Source organism: Diorhabda carinulata, chromosome 11 (genome assembly GCF_026250575.1).
Source record: "Diorhabda carinulata isolate Delta chromosome 11, icDioCari1.1, whole genome shotgun sequence".
NCBI lineage: Eukaryota > Metazoa > Arthropoda > Insecta > Coleoptera > Chrysomelidae > Diorhabda > Diorhabda carinulata.
Genome location: NC_079470.1, coordinates 7,634,628 through 7,653,193, shown reverse-complemented (window position 1 = coordinate 7,653,193; position 18,566 = coordinate 7,634,628). Strand labels below are relative to the sequence as shown.

Below are 18,566 nucleotides of genomic sequence, written 5' to 3'. Positions count from 1 at the left end.
TCTCTCAAAAAATTGGTGCCAGAGATGGAGGATGACACTCAATTCTTAGCACACCCAACGAGCTTCTCTCTCTCTCTTTCGCTTCCTCCATGGATAATTAAGTACATTGTAGTCGACAATCAAGATTGGACAATTTGTTGTTCCAAGTAATCAGTACTCAGAATAAATTATAATAATCGTATCGTTATGATATATCGTATCATGGAAACCGGCCTTTCCTTAACGAAATGATATACTGCAGTGTATATGTTTGTGTTGATACTCAATTAAATATCGATGTGTTCGCAAGGAAGACAACAGGTACTAAGAATTGGAATGAGTTACTTAAAGGTGCTAGCAGCAGAAATATATTCTGTCGTGACAATATGTAATGGCTCTTAGTCTACAATATCATTCATCTCATGTCTTAAGCAATTACTTGCGATATTATGGTGATAAAACAGCATGGATTATAGAGTGTGGAGCATCTTAATTGAATAAATTAAGAACCTACGTTAATACGCATTCTTTTAGAAAGTTATTATCGTGTTTCTCATCTGATGGGCTAGGAAAATCATTGCGTAACTTACAAAAAAATACTTTTGTTTTGATTGAATTTGCCTTTGAGGGCGATACAACGATTGTAGCGTTCATAAAAGTTTTCAATACCATGTTTATAGTAAGATTTGTCTCTAGCTTCAAAACAGGATTCATCAGCGTAAAATATCGGTCCAGTGGGCATTCCCTTGAGGTATAAGAATAGGAAAATGTCGCTGGGGTGTTATTTCGAGAATACGGTGGGGGCTGAAGAAATGGTACTTTCTTTTTTTTCAAATGGAGCCATTCTTCTGCGATTTCGTCCTTAAAATGCTCTAATAACGATACGTAATAGTTGCCGCTTATGCTTTTTCCCTTTTCAAGGTAGTCGATGAATATTATATCAAAAATACTGATGTCATAACATTGTCAGCCGACTTCTGCGTCTTTCCACGTTTGGAGTTGGTTCTTTGCGTAGTTGACTATCGATTGGACAAAATTGTGAAATGATAGAGTCATGTTTCATCTATCGATACATACCGATGCACAAATTCGAGTTTAACATGGTTCAACAGCTTCAAACTTTGCGCAGAATAATCGTTTTTTTTTTTATTGTCAATTATCGGCTCGCGCGGCACCCACTTTGAACAGTGCGTTCTCATACCGAAATAATCCTTCACGATATATCCAGCAGGTTTCTTTTATTTCTTAATAGTCTCTGCTATTTCCATTAGCTTCGCTTCACGATTATCCGATATTATTCTGTAGACTTTTTGATGAATTAGTCAATTAGGTGACAGACTCTATGGGGCGTTCTCAGTGTGCATCATTCTTTCAACATTTATCATGCCAAGCCCGAACTTCAATAGTATTTTTTGTCAAAAAGCAATACTTAATTAACAAACAAAATTTCTTTTATTCATCTTTCAAACGAACAAAAGCTGCTTCATCCAAATTACCATAAATCACAAAATAATAGTACAACAGCTGTTAATTTTATACATGTGTCTTTTGAATGTTGAGGCTAACTAAAAATATACGGCTTTGATTCTAGTAGCGCCATATATATGGCAGTATATGAACCTTTAAGCATCCTTTATATTGTTATGGGAAAGGTCTTCGCTATCTTTTTGAAGCTGGTTTGGTATTAAAAATTGAAAATAACTTTTAAACTTGTGTAATTTAGAGAAATTTAATTTTTTTTTTCAAAATGAACCTACTCTCCTCCAGATCGAAAATTCTATTTTCTATCTATAAGTACTATGTATTTAGTTCTATATAGACCCAATATAGTTTTAAATTAATTGAAAAACGTCTTCCCTTAAGGGGAAGGGTCACGCAGCTCGTTACGGGAGGGAGGAGGCACCGCTCGCAGTTCATTCCAGTGGTGCAGAGAATTCCTTAATATGTTTACAATTTATATTGGTCAGTACTGATTCACACTTGACATAACCTCAACAATGGCAAAAAAATGATTAAGATAGCAAAAATTCTTTCAAATCCTTTTACATATATTTGAGTGTATGTACGAAATTGCAGGTGATTTTGAGGGTTCCCGTTTTCGGAACTCAACCCAAAAACTTGAAACAGAACTTATTTGGGACCAACTTTTTTCTTAACATCAACTATTGGTATATGATGACCAATTTCTCAAATAACGGCACTAGTGCTTAAATTAAAAGTTTCAGTTTACCACAAATGATCAGGGTATCGTACTAAAGATTCATATTTTACATTAAAAGACAAAGAGTGTATGTGTTCCTTGTTAACAGTCATAATGTACCCTAAAATAAGAATGGACTAATTCAACTATACTCACAGTGACGGAATCAGGTTCGCAGCCGCCCTAGGCCCCGTTCGATGCGCCGTCCTTTTTTATAAATTGGTTTTTGTTTCAAAATAACTTTATATTATTGAATTATAACTTTAAATATGAAAGATAGATAAATTATAAACCTTAGAAAGATAAATAATATTTTCTATTAAAATTAATCAATTTAATTAATTTTCCTGGCTTTTGTCGGCGCAAAACGTTGATTATTTCGTTAAAATTAATTTCTTGGACTAATTGAACTTCAGTATACAGTAATCCAAGAGCATTCAGGGTATCTTGGTCCATGCTTGCGTGTAAATATGTTTATACTCTTTTTAGAGAGGGAAAAGATCTTCTCCCTAAAAAAATTGTAGCCGGAATGCACAACAAATTCGGTTAAATATCGCGAGGACTCCTTGAATGCAATAATATATTGCATATTTTTTGTACAAGCGTACATCTTCCGTTTTTGCTAGTGAATCTTTCTGTTGATAATGGAAATGAATATCTTTATTACCTAACGTCTCTTCAAAATCATTAGGATTCTTAATGACTTAATCTTGGCAAGATTTTTGAACTATTTCAGATAGATCTTCAAAAGAAATCAAGATTTTAATATGCACTTTTGCCCCCAGCTAATTGTACACTTGAGTATATAGAATAGGGTGAGAAAAATTTGTTCGAAAATACTCCTGTGAAGAAAAAGGATTCGTGAATCTCTGTATTATCATAACGATCATAATCATAATCATAAACACCAGATAGACTTCAAAGTCAGTTGTCTGTCTCTCATGTCTTGAAGAAATAAAGCTAGAGAATTATAGATCTGTACTACGGATGATAAATCAGATTGAGATTCTTGAAAATTCTTACTAGCAGCATTAAAATGATTCAAAATTACATTCCAAACAATGACTAGCATAACTAAATGTAATTTTCGCTGCAATCCCGAAGCTTCAGATCGCGTGGTCAGCTTTTCGTCTCTGCTTTCGGCAATAAATTCCAATGCATCAATTTATTACAGACCATTATTTTTCTAATGCCTAGTATGCATTATGTCGAGCAGATCATCGAGCTAGACAAAGATGTTGCACTGAGATCTCCCAATGATGTGTAGATATAGTAAAGAAATTTAATAGTTCTTGAAAAGCAGAAAACAAGTCGACTGCTTCTGTTACCGATTCAAGTGCACATAATTCTACTAATTTGCTAAAGGATTAATTGTTTTGATTCTTGTCTAAATATATATCTGACACAGTTCATCATATCCAAACCAAATTGTTCTAGAAATTTTAACTAAGCATCCTCAATTTGTTATTGTTAGTAAAATTTAGTAATTTCGAAACGCTTTGCCCAAGAACTTTATTCGATAAAGGCTATAATTGATTTATTAAAAAATCAACACCAGGAAAAATTCACACCAACCAAGAAACGTTTCTTGGTGCAAAATTTTTTCATCTAAGTCGAGTTAACTGTTTTTCAGTGTATATTCTATAAAAAATTTTCGATACAAACTAATTTGGAATGGATTGTCATTACTTTTTTTGTCTCTAGAATTCTGGTATTAAAAAATTTTACTGCCCTCCAAATTATGCCGCCCTAGGCTTTGGTCTCACTGGCTTAGGTGTAAATCCATCACTGCATACTCATCCAATTGAATAATTTATAAAATAAAAAAAGTAAAAGTACTATTCTTCTTAAACCATTTCGATACTCGAATTCAACGATGCGTTGTGAATTATTTAAATAATTCCTGATTTGTATTTGGCAACACAGCCTCGCTTAAGTGTAGCAAGAGAAAAGTTCGATAATAGCACGAGAGGCAAAGTATTGTAGAGAAGGGAGTGTACAAGAAGTAAGAAGAGCCCATGGCAAGGTCGAATCTTTGTTTTCTGTTACTTTTCCGTAAGATATGACCTTCTTGTATTTCTGTAATAAGCCACGGAATCTCCCAATGGCGAATTTGTTGTTTGTTTGATTAAATTTCATCATAATGGAATGAATTGAAAAGGTATCAAAGACAAAAACAAATTTACCAATAGAGATCGAATGAAACCTTGTTTTTTGTAATCAGGTAATATTGAGGATAAGAAGTCATCGAAATTAATGAAACTACCGAAAAATCATTATAAAACAAGGGTAGTATAATGGACAAATAAAAAACCGTATAGTCGAAAAAAGAGGAATTTCCTGGATCCACTATTCTTTCCACATCATTTATACTCACTCTAAACAATTCTTAATAAGACAAATTTTCTGCGAAAAAGTTTACAGTAACTTCCAATGAACGAAGAATATTTCTAGAACAAAAATGTGTAGAAAAATGCAACTGTTTCCTTGTGGGATTCAAAGAATTCCCTCAGTGAGCCAGGTATGATATATAAACATCTCGAAGATAATATTCTTCTTCTTCTGTTGCTTGCGAGAGATCAATGCGCATGTTCGAAAAGCGAGGAATCTCTTCTTTAATCTCGACATAGTCAATGACTTCACCAGATCATACAAGGCTATAAATGATATTTATCGGTATTTACTCTCTTCTTTGACAGCACCACAGACCACTAAGACGTTTCTAAAGAGCTGAGGAAGATTTTTGTTTTTGTTGATGAAGGTTTTATGTTATGTTGTGAGCGCTGAACAGCATACGGCTCAAAACAAAAAGATTGATAACAAATAAGAATTGACTGATAGTACTAATAAGAGCACGTGTTTTGAGTGCTCAGTAAATTCATTTTCTTCTCCTATTGTTAGGATAATATTCAGTTATGGAAAAACCCATAGACTAACACCGGTACAATTTCTTAAAGAAGTTATTTTGCTTACATCTGACAAACACAAGTCTCAAGTGTGTGAAGAACAGTAATTTTTTTTGGTTATAGCTTCTACTCCTCTAAATTGCCCAACTATCGTATCTAGGTCAAGTCGTAAAGTTAACAAAGTTTATAATATCGTCTTAGCCAAACCCGCCCTTGTAACGTCATAATCAGGGACAAATGCTAGAAAATCTCATCTGAATCTGAAAGTTTGGTTCTCAATAGGGAGTTTCAATTTAATAATTTGGAATGCCTTATTTTCTAGCAATATTTCTAGGAGATTAATGGTTTTATTGAATCAAGATTTGAACTACTAACGCGAAACATCAGATTCTGGACAGAAGAAGTTATTTTAGCTCCACAATGATAAAATAAACATAGCCTATACAAAATAGGAAAGTTCAGAATTCAATATTTATTAAAAATAACAAGCTATGAACTTCTATGAAATAGCATATTTATTTATTTCTTAACAAAATTTTACCTGATATAAGAATTCAAAACTGCAGCAACACTTTACAGCAGTTTTCTTGAAATCAGCTGGATTTCTGGGGTAAAAAATTTGGCAGGTCACAGGAAAAACCGCAATAATGTTATTCAATAACAAAAACTGGAATAATCTTTTGCTTATTAGAAATTATCAAAAAAGATTTGTAGAATAACTATGTACTTTCCTATTACTATAGCAATTTACCCTCTATAACTTCATAGTCGCCAACAACAAAATTACTATATGAATGTGAATCACTTAGTAATTAATTCAGATCTCTCTGACCATCAAGCTGCTTTCGCCGAATTTGTAATACCTTGTAGATTTCTTAAGAAACACGCTCAGTTGGTGAGGATCTTCTCTAAACAAACAAAACTTCACTAAATTTCATAACTTATGTATAGCTAATGATTGGATTGATTTTTCTGACGATATTCACTCTAAATTTTCAGACTTTCTCGATAAAATGATGAAAAACCGTGTACTACCTTTTCTCTTAAAACATAAAATCTTGATAGCTCAATAATTTGGTTTCCTACCTAATAAATGCACTAATGACGCTATTTTTTCTGTTCTCAATGAAAGTGAAGTATATCATTTTATACGGCTTCAGTTTTTTGTTCTTTCGCTAAGGCCTAGAATATTATGGCATCCGTATCTTACCTTGAACGTCGGAAACAATTGGTAAGAGCTAATGGCAAAGTTTCAAGTAAATTACCAGCTAGCAGTGGTGTACCTCAGAGCTCATTTTTGGGTCCAGTTCTTAGTTTGCTATTCATTAATGATGTCACAGACTTACGAATTAATGGTAAAGTCACTTTATTCGCAGATGACATCAGTGTAACCTGGAGTGGTCCAGATATACAAGCTTTACATTCTACCATAGGCAAAAATCTCAATACTTATAAGTCCTAGTCTGACGCGAACGGTCTCTATTTAACGATGTACAAGTAGAAAAATTGGCAAAAATATTATCTTCTGCTGGTTTTGCGATTAAATTTGTGTCGAAACTCGATTCTCGTACTGTTTTAACAACTTACTACTCGTTGTTCGAATCGCATCTTCGGTTTGGTTTGCTTTCTGGGGGTCTTGTAGTCAGCATATGTTCGAATCTATCTTTAAATTCGTTATATTCGTTATAATTTTGTTTGAGTAGTAGAATGCATTGCGTATTTAAAAAAAAAACACAAAACTCAAACTCTCCCCGCTCTTTTCATTTTAGAATCTGTTTGTTTGGTTCGCAAACACTTTCACAACTCAACTACCATACCATACCTACCATACTAGAAGAAAGAATTTGGACATACACTTAACTATACCCACTTCTGATCTGGTAAAACATTCCATCATATTAAGCGCCAAAAAATTATTCAATCAACTATCTTCAGAATTAAAAATGGCAAATACATTTAATAATTTCCGTAGATTGACAAAGACATTTCTGCTCGAAAGACCATAGACCATAGACTTAATAGAATCGTATAATTCAATTTAGTGTGAAGTAAGATATAATATATGTTATAATTACTATATTGAGTAAAATTGTTTTTTTATATTTTTATATTATCTAATATAAAATTGTGTTGCTTTATCTATAAAATTGTAAAATTTTCTAATTACAATAAAGTCTCTATCTCTACCTCTATTATCGAAGATTTATAAAACAAATCTATATTTTTATATCAGTAACACAATATTAACAAAGTGAAATGGTTAAGTAAATTAAAAGTTATAAACTAAATTAGTTAGTTGGAATGTATCTAGCTTAAGTCTTGTTATATTTTTATATGTACTACACATTAATCAACAAATAAGCTTCATCACAGTTTTTGATTAACCTGTTAACATTTTTCTTCGATAATATATTTCTGTATATAGCGTAGCAACATTTTAGCCTTCAGAAATAACAATGAAATCACTTCCTAAAAAGTTTTCCTTTTCTATTACTAATTGGAAGTTTTGCCGACATTAAAACCATTTGTGTTCAACATTAAAAGGGGGAAGAATAAAGAATATCGTTCTTAATTTGCACAATAATTCAGATTAACTTGGACTGTTGTAACGAACAAGGTTAAAAACCAAATTTCAATGTCATTAATAATATTTAACCAAGATATAATTTATATTTTCAAAATATCTTCCAAAACACCTTTGTTTAGTAATAAAAATGCGCATTTTTTAATAAAAAATAATCTAATCATATATCGTCCTTAACCTGTGTGGAGGTCGAAAAAAATCTCGGTACTTATAAGCAGAAGTATGTAATTTGTTTAAACATTTTCCTTATAAGAATAAAATTATTACATTATTCAAATGAGCGGCAACCTTGCCGATAGTCATTCAGGGCCGAACAATACACATTCGAGACCCCTTTTGACAAAACATTTAAGACTAGATATTGAAAGTCATAAAACATCTGCACTGTTGTCGATTCCGTATAAACACTTAACATAAATATCTGGAATTTTAAAAATATATTGTATTTGTTTTTAGTAATGTCAGTATTCTGCGCACGTATTTGGTTTTCTGTTCTATTTGCAAAAAAAGTCATTTATTTGTGATTTGGAGAGAAAGTATAAAATGAGTAATTTTAATTCATCCCAAGATTCTAAACCGTCTCGCTATTTGATTTTGATGATGTGAAAGAAACTGTTGGACCAAAAATTCAATATTTACTTGAACAATTACAATCCTATTCAATGGAATTGAATTTATTGATCATTCTAGAATGAAGTCAGTCGGGACAAATGAAATTATTGTAGAGAAGCCAATCAAAATTAGATTAGGTAACAGAAAAATTAATACCTAGGCAAAAGTTTAACAACCTAATATTAAAAGCAAAAAGGGAGAGGCTATATGAAATTACTCAAGACAAAATTACAAAGAACCTGAGTATGTTTGTTAATGTTTCATATCATTCATCTGTTTACTCAAATAGTTTAAAAATTGACAGTAATTGTTTATCATAATCTTATATAATAAAAAAATTGATGATTTCCATTCCGAGTCCGTTCAGGCGTTCTACCCAACCGATTTGCTTAATTTTTTTTTAATGAAAGGTATTGATGCACAGATCAGCCATCAATCATCGGATTTCATCTAATTTTCACCATTCTCAAGTTATACTCAAATGCGATTTCCCCCTGTACATTACTTATGGCAGTTTTTCACATTCACACGTTCTATACGCAATATCTCAGGTTGTATTCAAGATAAAGACTTTGTTTTGATTTAAGAACATTCGCTGAAACACCTTCTTTCTTTTGAGTTTTTGAACACTTAAATCGGTTGAGTTGGAGAGGAGTTAGGCGCGGACATTCAATGTGGAGTTATGGATTTTTGTAGGTTTTTGGCAATTTTTCTACATTCAAAGATCTATATCTCAGGTTCTAATATGGCTACAGAGTTCTTTTTGGTTTAAGAACACTCGCTGAAACACCCTCTTTCTTTTGAGTTTTTGAACACTTAAATCGGTTGAGTTGAAGAGGAGTTAGGCGCGGACATTCAATGTGGAGTTATGGATTTTTGTAGGTTTTTGGCAATTTTTCTACATTCAAAGATCTATATCTCAGGTTCTAATATAGCGAAGCCGCGGGTAAAAGCTAGTTCCTATGAAAACAAACGTTACCTATCTCACAAATCGTTAAGATACCAAGCAATATAATCAAAAATAGGAATATCAGCGTATAGAAAATGTGTTGCTAAGAATTTGAACACGAGTTATATGTTTGAGAGTAAATTTTGTTTCCTATGACCAAGTTGACCAAGCGATTAAAAGATCCTAAATAGAGAGACTATTACTGTTATAGTACTGTTGCCGAGAATTTTTTGAAATTCTGTGTGACAGGTGGTGAGACGTAGGCTGAATAAATTACGCTCAAAATGAAAGAACAATCCCGGAAGAGATCCACAAAATTCAACAAACTTAAGGTTACGGCAACTGGTTTTTGATACCAAAAAAGTGTGTTGTTTGCAGAGTTTATACAACCTGGAATAATAATTAATGTAGAAGCATGTTTTGAAAGTATACGATGTATACAGAGAGGTGTTCATAACAACCGAAAGTGTGAGGTCCCAAGACCGAGTTGAACAACTATTTACCAAGATATACCTCGTACATTTATCACCTTTCTGTATTGTAATGGTACATTTTGTTGGTCTTTCAATATACTTGACGATAAAGTTTTCGATAATACTTTCCCAAAAAATTCTTTATGTTATGTTACAATTTATGTCACTCCACTATTTTGAATTTTGAAGTAGAACATACTATTCGCGACGAAACGAATTGTTGTGCATTATCTGGATGTTGGGAGTTTATATGGATTTACAGACAGTAAGATAACTTTTGAACTCCATCGTAAAAAGATAAATATGGCATAATGAGAATCAGCAGCTACTACTTCTTAATTATTTACTCCTATCTTATTTATGATTGAAAAGGTGGATGTTTCTGCATAAGTTTGTATAACATTTTTTCTTCTTTCCGCTGTTTCAGTTTTTCTCTGTTTTATTTACTGAATCGTGGGCACTTTATCTATTACTACTGAAAGGATTAGTTTTAAAGAACTCTTTGTAATATCCATTCGTACGACAAAAGTTAATTTTACTAGTATTCTTAGTAATCGCAACAAGTGTCGCCAAAGAGCACGTGCTGCTGGAATTGTTCAGATAAAAAATTGGCTGATTATTTTAAAGAAACCGCCACATTATTTGCATTGAATAAAATATTTACTTTGGTTTCGACTGTTGACAGTAGTGGCTCGCAGTGTTTATTCGAATATTAAGCATGATCATGATTAGAACATGTGATTTTTGTATTCAATTTTAGTGATTTTATTGTTACTAACTGTTCAAATTCTATTAGAGGTAAACGATACAGTTATGAATAGCAAAAGAAGTCAGTCGAGAGTTTGGACATAAAGATTCACATATCCAATGACAAAATGTTATTTTAAAAATGATTGAGTATCTAATACGAGACCATGGTGATCAGTCGGAAAATACTTATATCGAAAAGATTGAACAATTAACTTTAAGTTCATATTCTACCATCTATCACGTTGTAGATGTGGAAGATATTACAGATCATTATCTAAAATGAAAGAAAGTTAACCGGAAACTGGTTGTAAAAATTGTGAATAATTTCATCTCTTTACAACCAAAACGCGTTGTGGGCGAGCTACATTTGTCATAAATTTGTATATATTTGTTTAGAAGCGTTAATAATTTATATATAATAACAATATAAACATTTTATTTTAACATTATTGTCTATCATAATACAACTCATCTATTTTAAGAATGCGGCGCCGCAGAAAGTGACAGAATCCTTAATTGTTTTTTACTTTCACCATATTTTTTTCTCCTTAAAGTAAGAATAGAATCACTTCACAATTATAACTATAAATAATAAATGTTTGGATACAAGTTCCAGCATGATTAGAAGAAATTGATCTACCGATGTTTATATTAACAACAAATAGAAATGAAATTTTTGTACTACTTGCTATTAGCTGATTCTCCATACAGTTATATCAATCTTTATTATTCGAATAATCACTTCAGTAAGCAAAAACTTCAAATTAAATAATAAGTGATTCCAAAATATTATGTGAAATGAAAAATTAGTAATAGTACTTTTTTTTCAACAATAAATCCTTGAAATGCGTTTAGTAAGATTTGTGAATTTTACTTATCAAATATACACGGCCTTAGTAGATACATAAATACACACTCTAATTATAAAAATCAACTTATTGTTGAATCACTTTATTATGATTTTGCTTTCTTCGCAATCGTGAGAAGGCATCGAAATTCCATTAAGCTAATTTTAGTCGCCGTTATAGATGTTTCACATTAAAATTTGAACCCTAAATTGATTAGTGAAGTTCAACGCCACTGGATGTAAAGAAATATCTATGATTTCTCGTCTTTTCCTAGTTATAGCGTTTTTTAAACAACCTGTAAAATTAACTTGTAGGAAAATTACTCAGTGACAATTTTTTTACTTTATTGTTTGATTTATGGATAAGAAGAAAACTTAAGTACTATGACACTAGGAACGCAATAGCGAAAGATGTCGTTGGGATGATTTTCAATGCGGTAAGCATACTTCGGGGAGAAGTGAGATATTTCTTCTTCAACTTTTTATTTGAGCTTATATAAGTTCAACTTACAGTGTTGAAGTACAATTACGCTTCATTCTCGCACCATTCTATCTATATAATTATAACATCATGCTAATTTTAGTGAATCGATTATATTGAATTTGATATTTCATATGACAAGTTAATCTGCAAACTAGGTTTGTCTTCATTAAGTGGTTTATAGGTGTCGCCAGTTGCCGCATGGAACGTTATCTATAATAATAAGAGATTCTCGTTCGATTTTCCTCCATTTTCTCATGATGCTCACCTTTTAAAACCTCATTCTTCGAATTCTACATCACTACTAATATTAGTAATAATGGGACGTTTTACCTTTCCAGATGTAGTTCTAAGCTTGTCGATAAACGATAAATCTGGCCAAAATTTTGTCAGGTTTTATCTGTATGTTTCTACTCTATCTTCCCTACTTTCATGTTTCTTTCAAATATTTTCTGGGTCATGAAACGATTTCCTCTTTTTCAATAAAGGTACTATTTTCCTTTCTCTTTAAAAACCTGAAATTCATCAAGAAGAGTATGTAACCAGACACATCTAGATTCTTTTAAAAGATTTTCATAAGAATGAAGAGAGAAAAGAATCTACTTTACAGTTGGTAATTCCTTTTTAATAAAAAATTAATGTACAACACTACGAAGACCTGTTTGATTGGATAGTCCAATTTAATTAGTTTTCTTCATCTAGTCTTTGCTTCCGGCTTCCGAAGTACTCATTGTTTCAGACCTTGTTTCAATTAATTTATACATACTAGCTTCGGAAGGAACATTTTGTTAAAATACTATATATAATGCAATCATCTCACTTTCATATTTTGTTCTCTGGCTCGAAGTTCTTCGGGTGTTAAATTGTGATTGCACCCAAAAATATACAAACGAAACTAAACGTAAGCACGCCTTCCCCTAATAATACATAAAAATCTACTTTACGGTACCCTACAGTACTTGTATGACACTAACAGAAAATCAACTGGTAAATAACGCTGTTGCCAATAATGTGGCTTTAAATTGCGACATCACTGTTTATTTCGTCTATTATCTACTAGCTTTGTCTCGAAAGATATCCTGAGCATGTTCTGTCACCAGAATCATGCGCAGTTTGTAATTGTGCATTCGCGGTGCTAATAGAACATGTTCAGGATTTAGAATCCGGTGACAATTCTTGTGTAAGGATTTTCAATGCGGTGTATGTGCATTGATCTTGGTTTTCTATGTACTTCATGGTAGTTGATTATATTCTTACAAATATCAAGAACAAATCTTCATCCAGTTAATTATATATTTTATTCTTCTAGCTAGTTTTGAATTTAAATTATAATTTTAGAGGTTCATAAATCGTTCGTGGAGAAATGTATATTCAAAACATATTCTGAACAAAGCAGGTGCATTTGACACGTCCAGAAGATATTCAGAAAACATTAGGAATGTGTCCAAATTTTCTACTGCGAACAAAGCTATTGTTATAGTATATTTTTTATTTGGGAGAGTAATAAAATGACGCACTATTCGTAATTAATAGGCGTATCATTTCTTTTAGTACATAATTAAAATATTTTTTTTAATTATACCTCGAGTATTTTGGTATGAAATAACATTTGTATAAATATAATGAATATGTCTTGTATTTTCACCGAATTAACCCGCTGTGTTCTTTTCCTGTTGGTGGATTTAAATCAGTAGATAAATTATTTAAAAAAGCTTGTCTTCGACTTGAAAAAGTTTCATCTTGTCAAAATTTATTTGATGTATGTCCATCATTGATCCATGCTTCACCTAAATAGAATATATCTCTTCTTTGGTTTCTCATTTCTTTTATAATCCTTAGGTAATTTCTCCTCCATACTACAATAAAGTTTCTTTTTATTAAAATAAAATTTCTGAAATGCTTCTATCCGGAATTAGGTACTTATCAATCTCATGGTACGACTGCATTATCTTTTAACCAGTCGTAACCTTTTTCAATTGTTCTGTGCAGCTTATGACCAATAAAAGTCCAAAAAGTTGTACTAGCTCAGATACTTTTATGATAATTTATAGAAATATTTAGATTAATCCGTAATAATATTTGAATTGACCATACTAAGTTTTGGATTAGTATGTAGGTTTGGTAACTCTCTCGTACATAAAAAGAGATTATTCAATTAATTTAATAGTTTAAAGAGAAACCAGTGAAATTAACGAGAACGAGTAAATAATAAATAAATAATTAGTTATACAATGAAATATACAAAGATATCGATTTTCTCAATTTTGAATGAAATTACTTTGTACATTTGCAAAATATTACACAAGTTTTGTTAAAATCCGCTTACTTTTCTATTTTGACTAATAGCTAATCTTTATTTTTTTATGTATTGAAAACAAACTTTTGTTGAAGGGTAAACGGCTAATTTTATTGGCCTACGAGTATAATATCGCTCTCCAATATGATTTACTATATACAATTGTGAAATTTAATTGTATTAGTAGATATTTAGAAGCATAAACTCCAAATTATTCTTTAATTTAGACTATTGTTAAAGAATCCTTTCAACTAAGTAAATAACAACGTAATACATTATGTTAAAATCAAATGCGGGTGATTTTTTAATGCGGGTCGGTTTCACAATAATTTAATACACCACTTGAAAACGTGCAGTGATTGAAAATTAATAAAATATTGAAAATACTTATTGAACTACGTTTCTTTTTGTTTAAAATTCCTATCAGATATTTCTCAAGGGTGGACTCATTAAAGTTATACCTGCTATGAGGCAAGAAAGACTTGGCAATGTTGTATACATTCATGACCTTCTCCACGTAGATTCTTGTGGTAAAAACCGGCAAGTGTTCAGTGATCATTTTGTTTAATCACTTCCATCTAGTTTAACGTAGTTTTGAGTTCCGTGACTGTATTAAACACGTTGTTCCGTATTATACGTATTACGGGATTGTGGAAGCGCACGTATGACCAGAGAATGTGAAATATCTTATTGTTTACAATTATTGTGAGCTTGGCCCTAATCTGCAACATTCTTTTTGTATAATTTTGATGAACAATTTGGAACTTTAAATTTCGCTTTTTGAGATTTAATAGTGTGTGACTTTTTTAAATGTTTTCGTTAATGTTTGTTTTTTTGTTGGCTTGTTATTAGGTGAGTTTTGTTTTATTTAACGCATTAAAAGTTCGTCTTTTCTACATTAGGCAAAGAGGGTCTGGGAGATTGATTTTTTAAAAATATATTTAAGAATATTTAAATTCAATCGGTAATATTGGGGTACTGCGTGAAAAATAATTGCTTTTCTTAATTCTTAATACGAAAATAATTGAAAATATAATAGGTTATAAATAAATAAACATTTTTTTGGAAATTACTGGATTTGATATTTATTTTTTGTTTTTAATCGTAGTTACTTTTTTCTTATATTATCAATAAGATTTTTTTACGAATTTCCTTGAATATATTTTTTTTTCACACAAAATTAGTCATTCCTCGATAGTTAAGTACTTTTTAAATTATTTCGTCTTAAGTTACTATCGACAATAATGTGTGAGCTAGAAATTTCGATTAATAAACAATAAACAGATCCTACCTCCAAAATGTATTTATTTCCTCGTTGTGTAGTATGAAAATATTTGTACATGTTTCAAAAACTGATTTTAAATTAAATTAAAATTATTAGTTATTTTTTATAATTGAAAAAAAAACATGGTATATTCTCCCAAAATTCTGTAGCGTTGAAATGTTATGAAATTGAAACTATTTACTTACTTATCAATGTGATAGCTCTTATTTTTTTAATTTTTATTTCAGGACAAATGGTACGTAAAAATAATATGAACAATTATTTGTTTTTCAACAAATGAGAAAAGACATTAAATATTTTGAGAAATTTATATGCGTCAATTTTTAGAATTTAATTTCTTTCAAAAAATAATATTTAATTCTTTAATTTTGATTTTTGTCACTTTTGGTAATAAATTCAATAGCTAAAAAATATAGAAAAAATAATAAATAGAAAAGGCACATGGAATATTTTTTAAAATATGCATGTGTCAATTTTTAGAATTTTTTTTTTTCCAAAATAAACCTAATTATTAAAAAAAAATTATTTTGAATTTTCGGAGATCAATTTTAATTTCGCGGGCAATTTTATTTCCTCATTCCATTAGCTCATAATGTGCATATTGGTGGCTCGTTTTACAGTGAATCAATTTAATAATTTCAATAAAACAACGCTTATTACAACTTTATGCTAATAACCTTTCGTACACTCTACTCATCGAATATTACAGCCAATCAAATTTGTGAATTTATTTTCACTAAGAATATGAATTTATTATTTAATAGGGAATTTTTTTATTTTCGTTGTAGTTTTTTTGAAAAAAAAATTCTAAATTCTATATTTTTAAAATTAAATTTTGAAAATTGGCAAATGTAGAATTATGAGAAAGTTTAATGTGTTTTTGTTTACTTATTGGAAAAAATAAATTTTTCAGATTATTTTCAGGTAGCATTTGTCCTGAAACATTTTAAACATTGGAAAGTAAGTAAATATGTAAATTGCACATGTAGAGATATAAATAATGAACAACTTTCCAAGTTTAAATTCTAGGAACTTTTATTTTTCACTGAGATTTCCGTAACCTAAATTTTATTTTGTCTGCTGTTTGCTACTTTTTGGTTCATAAATAAAGATGATTCACCATCAGAAACATAAAAAAGGTATAAGAAATAAGAATGCAAATAAAATAACAAGTACCCTAAATACTAAATACAATTTTTAAAATTACAGAGCAGATGAAATATGCTAAAAAATGCAAATTTAGTTGTTATTCTAATAAAACTCAAAAAATCTTCTTTTATAATTTATAACAAGGTGTTTTTCCATGTTATCTATCCAGAAATTTTGCCTTCTTAGTGACTATATATTTTCATAATACGAAAAACTCCTTCTACCGAGGTAACCGGAGCATATTTAAAGCGACATAAATATGAAAATTCTATAATTACATCACTTTCATGGCCTTACTCAAAATTTCGTAAAATTTACAACATAACGCCCACAAGAATCGGTGGTGTCATTGACAATAAAATAAATGTATTGATTTTCTACGATCTTCTCGACTTCTTTTAGGTTATCCCTGTAAATGTGAGACACATAGTTTTTTCTTAATGTACTTTTATCGGGAATACTTTTCTTGAAATATTTTTATAAAATATCTGAAAATAGAATTTTGTAATTTTTCTAAAGATATATTTGTATAAATCATCGTCTCGCATAAACCACCATTAAATTCTTATTGTTCATTAAATGAAGTCATAAACGACGGTCTCCCAACTGAGGGTAATTTAATGGGTTCTTCGTCACTTTTATCATTTAAAAGCAGACGACGCATGAGTTGTTTTCGGTACAGTTTCGATAACGCTCTGCCCCAGAGCGTCTGGGGCATGGCATGGGGCAAAAACTTCACCTCAAACTAATGAACGAAAAGAGTTTCACAGAATCAAATGCTATGAACAAATCAGGCATTCAGTTCTAAGTAAATTAATACTTATCAAACGACTAATATCATTGAACAGAAACAGAATTATGAACCAGATACAAATATATAACGAAAGAGGTCTGAAAACTCGCGCCGGTATATGAGTTTTGATACTTTTCATAATCTCATAATTAAGAATAAATTAGGTATAACTACTCCAGGAATGGTTACTGAAATCCGTGGCCTTGTACTTATTAAAAATTCGTGAGAAATGTATTTAAGTAAATATTTCAACCTCATGTATGTGCAATATTTTGCATGAAAATTTATATATGAGAAAGCTAAATGCAAGATAGGTGAACAGATTATTTAATACTGATCAAAAGCGAGGCCGCATCAAAATTTCAAAGGAATATTTTTAAATCTTTAAATATGATTCAAGTGACACCTTGAATTGTATTGATAAATAATAAAAACAATTTTTTCAATGTGTAACTGTGTGTGTGGTCACAATAAACGTATTATTAAAGTGCATTTCAAAGAGACCGCTTTTTATTATATCGATGATAGAAAGTCTATAATGTAGTATCATCTGCCGTTGCATCAAACGCATTGGAAAGGTGAGCTTGGAGGGGTCAGAGGAGATTATTTATACACAATTGCTCGCCTAGAAGAAACGTCCAATATTTCCTTTATTAGAAAATCCACTCTCACACAAGTTTTACTTTTGCGGCGATATGCATTGTGCATCAACGAGATTATGAATGACCTGGTTTGTTTACAAAACTAGTCAATTTGATTGTATACAACCATATATTTAAAATCAATATAGAATTGGATGAAATTTTGGCGAAAATATTGATCCCTCCATCTTTGATATACTGAATAAAATATATTTGCTAATATTCACAATTATTTGATTTGAAAAAACTTTATCCTTTTTACCACACAAAATGCCATATTGCATGAGACTGTAGTTGCTTCAATTTTCGAGTTATTATTCGAGTTATTACTCTTCTAAAATAGATTTGGAAAGAGTCACAGAGCTAACTATCCAAACAAAAGGTGTATATAAAATTTCAGCTCAATTGGTTGAAGAAATCTGCTTCAAAATTGAGTTACAAGATTTGACCCGACAAAAATGATGTCTATTGTCATTTTGGGGTTGTTTTTGTATTCCCCGATGATTTTTACATTATACTTCGACCATATTTTCAGTTCCCGATGATGAATACATAAATAATCGAAAGCTTGGAGTATATATAAAAGAGTACACTTTGGTATTTAATTTACACAACTCCACA

At 30.7% G+C, this 18,566-nt stretch overlaps 1 protein-coding gene across 2 annotated transcripts in view; it reads left to right on the top strand.

The window, feature by feature from the left end:
• LOC130899420 (dual oxidase maturation factor 1-like) overlaps positions 1 to 18,566 on the top strand; it is an 87,185-nt gene that overhangs the window by 29,719 nt on the left and 38,900 nt on the right. Inside the window, exon 1 of one of the 2 annotated variants that reach the window (XM_057809348.1) lies at positions 14,628 to 14,929. The exons of the other annotated variant lie outside the window; for it this stretch is intronic. The gene's annotated coding sequence lies outside the window, so the exon portion shown is untranslated. Of the gene's footprint in view, positions 1 to 14,627; positions 14,930 to 18,566 lie in introns of those variants that run through there. 2 annotated transcript variants of the gene reach the window in all.